The following is a 3,974-nucleotide window of genomic DNA, read 5'->3' as shown; positions in this document are numbered from 1 at the left end:
GAGATTTGGCAAATAGCTGAAGTGTGAGGAACCACCCTGTTATCACTCAGGGCTAAAGCTGAAGCCCAGCTGAAGCTTGCCACTAAGGAGCTATCATACACCAAGCTGTAGCCACTTCTTTTAGTGGATAAGTCATGTTTAGGCTACCAAAAGATAAAAATCTAAGCACAGTACACCTCTCAAGTGTGGAATCTTGTAGAGTTTTTTCAATACTGGATGCAGCTCTTTGTCTCTCCTTGAAAACGCTGATTTTTTTCTGGAACTTACCAAAGTGTTTAAAGAACCGATTTTAGTGACAAATAAATCAGATAGTTTCTTTGCTGGAAAACTATAAAGATGTAATTATTATGCACAGGGATACTTGCATGCAACCATTTCTTTTGTGAACAAGATCACTGTAGCAGCATAAGTAAATAGATCTGTGTATGCAGCTGTAGTGTTACTGGGAAGACTCACACCACTGTAGTTGTTTCACTTCTTCTGCTGAAATGACCACTTCAGTCCTAAGAAAACCCTTTTATATTGCTAGATCTGCAGCGACATTACACTTCAGTGTGTTTATGTCTACATTATGTAAACAGCCCTGCTACCCTTTAAGTGAACACAGGCCCTGGATTAGCAATATCCACGAGACCATCAGGCAGCATCTTGTCAATAGGATTAGCCTGCCTTGTTTTCTAAGAGAGAAAACAAAAGATCTGGGTTCTCAGCGCAGCTGGGAAGCATAAACAAAAATACTGTTGAAGTACAATCTTTTCTCCATCAAAAAATTAACAGTGTTTTTCTGACCTGAGTGTCAGAGGACCTGTTGAGAAACAAGCAACAGAATGCTGGGGAAGAGCATGATATTACAAAAGGCAAAGCCAGTGCAGTTGCACTAATAAATGTGCTGCTCTGCTGGGGGGCCTTGATCAGAGACCCCTAGGTTCTGGTGAACACTTCCAGTCAATCTTGATTAAACAAACCCAGGCAGCACAAGTACAGAGGGCTATTTCCAGAAAGATCTTTGAACCTTGTTTATGGCTAGCTTGCCCCCAGCAGCAAGCAGCTAGGCAGTCAGCAGTGTCCCCTCATGACTCCCAAGCCTCCAGCCAGGACACCAAATGCTACCACTGACACCAAGCACTGTGTCCCACATGGTAAATTCATGTAGTCTGGATAGTAGGAGATATTTTTTTCACTGAGAGGGCTGTCAGGCGTTGGAATGGCCTGCCCAGGACAGTGGTGGAGTCACCCTCCCTGGGGGCATTTAAAAGTCATTTGGACCTGGTCCTTAAGGACATGGTGTGGTAGTTGACTGTGGTGTTTGTCAAAGGTTGGACTGGATAATCTTGGAGGTCTCTTCCAACCTAAACATTCTGTGATTCTGTGATTCATACAGCCTTGTGTCCTACATACCTCTCCACCACATTATTTCCTCAGAGGGGTTGCAGACCAGTCACACAATGGCTTTATTTTTATACCCTCAAGATCATTGTATTTGGAGAAAGAAACTGCTCAGAGACCTGCTGCACTCACAGACAGATGCGGGGCTGTTGCACAAATAACTTGCTTGCTATTGGCTTTCAAATGCTAATGTTTTTCAATGAAACTTACACTTTAATAGAAAAGAGGAGGATCACACAGGATCGGGCTACAGGACTTTTTCCTGATGGATTGTAATATGCCTAGAATGGAGGTTTTGGTCCTATTTTACCTCCAGTTAATCGATTACCAATTAACTTGAGTTAACCGAATTCAATGCTAAGTGCTGGTCTAGACATGCCACAAATGTTTGTTCCAGTACATTCTGAAGAAAAACCACAAGTATTTGATTCCTGGAAGAAAAAATGTGTGGAATATTCAGAGTAGCATTTGCAATTGTGCTATTAGGTCAAGGTAGCATTACAATTAATTACTGTGGGGCAAAGGGTATTAAAAATGCTGGCACTGACACTGCCTAATAAATCTGGTGTTCCAGATCACCACTTCCAGGAAATAAATTCTTTCATGTCACTCAGAGCTGCTCAGTAGATATGTGAGACTTCACCATCTCATGACATAAACTTATAATAAATACACCCATGATATACCCATGATTTGGGTAAAATAAATTTAACCTACACACATATTAGCAACTTTCTTGTTTGTACATTCTATGTATTACCTAAAATACCAACAATGTATTTACATTACATCTTTGCTTAGGTATGTTAATTAACTGAAACTTAACAGTCATAAACCACCAGGAATGTAGTGAAGAAAAGTAGTATTTGCTTTGCTACCTTTTTCCATACTTTAAAATATTGATGTAAGCTCAGTTTTTACATTCTTACTCTTTTCCTGTCTTTTAAGTCTTCACCTTTTGTCTTCCTAAATCTTTGCACTTCATGGGTGGGAGCAAGCAGCTCCACATCTCAAGCTGTTCCCGTTAAAGTAATACAGAAAACAACACTGTAATATTTCCTTTTGCTTACATAAAAAGCCATAAACAAGTGTTAGGATCAATGATAAGCCAGTTCCTACCCCATGTGCTGCACCTTTATGTTCTTGGTCACAGCCTCCCACAGCTCCACTGCCAGCCAAGTAGGATATCTCATGATAGTCACAGTTTGCACCTCACATTTTATTCCCTACCTTTACACAACTTCTCAGCTTCCATTTGTTACGTGAAGAAGCAATGGCAGGTGCCAAGCCTTTGACTCTGCCACAGACATGTAAATCTTAGAGTTTCAGGGAGGAGGAATTCGCATTAAGCTACGAGCTGGGGAGTGGGTCTTCCAGAGTCCCCTTTGGATACAGGGCACAAAGAGGCCCAACAGTAGTCACAGCTAAGGGCTGCAGTACCTCTCCTCTGTCATCCTACATAGTGCTTGTAGGGTGAGAGCTACTGACCTCATGTGAACCTCATGCTCAGAGTACATGAATGGATGGGTTTGTGTTGCGGTGAGCCTTCTCTCGGGGACACGGCTCTTCTTCAGAGCTCTCTTGCCGTCCCTCTCCTCAGGTGTCTTCATCTCTTGTCTGCTTCTTCTGACTCTTCTGCTTCTGGGAGCATGCCTTTTATCTTGCCCTTCAGCCCTGCCCATTTCCGGCTGGGGCAGGCCCTAATTAGTGGGCACACCTGGGCTTAAGCTCCCAGTTCATTATCGGCAACACCTGAGGACTTGTGGTTCTCTCTACATTTCCCCCCTTTTTGTTGTTTGTTGAAAAAAATAAACTTCATTTTTTTATTTTTCAACATTTATGATAATTTACAATTCATTTAAATATTTCAACATTTACGATAATTTACAATTCATTTAAATATTTCATTTCACAATAATTTATAAGCATTTCATTATTTTCATTATTTTTTCAATAAATTTTTTTTTTTTTTTTTCCTTTATGGAGGGAAAATTCAGGCTCTTACCGGCTTTTTTGCGCCGCTTTAGCCTTTGTTATCAGCAGGAGATGAGGTCTCATGAGCACCAGCTCAGTTTTCGCTGGTACTCGCCACCTCGGGATGCCTGGCCATGCAGAGGCTTCTCCGAGCATTCAGCGCACCAGTCTTATCACATGTCCCTAGGGCCCTGTTTCAGGACCGCACTGTCGCGTGTCCCTAGGGCCCCGTTTCAGGACCGCACTGGCGCGTGTCCGTGGGAGGCTCTGTTTCAGGACCGCATTATCGCGTGTCCCTGGGAGGCTCCGTTTCAGGACCGCACTGACTTGATGCGCACTCAGAGCTCCGCTTCAGCTTTAGCATTCCTTGGGTTTGAGTTCCACGCGCCAACTCGCTGCGCCTTTCGAGCCTCATTCTCTCCTGCCTGGCTCGCCATTCCGGGCTGTTGTATCTTGCCGTGCTGGGCTTCTACTCCGAGCTCCTACACGCCGCCTTCAGCATTTAAGCCTGGCCTTGGGGAGCTTTTTTCGCGGTTGCGTTTTTTGGAGCTCTTTATAGAGCGTCCCGCACCACTGTAGTAGCTCCATCTGGCGTGGTTGCGTATTTCAAAGCT

This window comes from Heliangelus exortis, chromosome 2 (assembly GCF_036169615.1).
Source record: "Heliangelus exortis chromosome 2, bHelExo1.hap1, whole genome shotgun sequence".
Taxonomy (NCBI): Eukaryota; Metazoa; Chordata; class Aves; order Apodiformes; family Trochilidae; genus Heliangelus; species Heliangelus exortis.
This window is presented reverse-complemented; position numbering follows the sequence as displayed.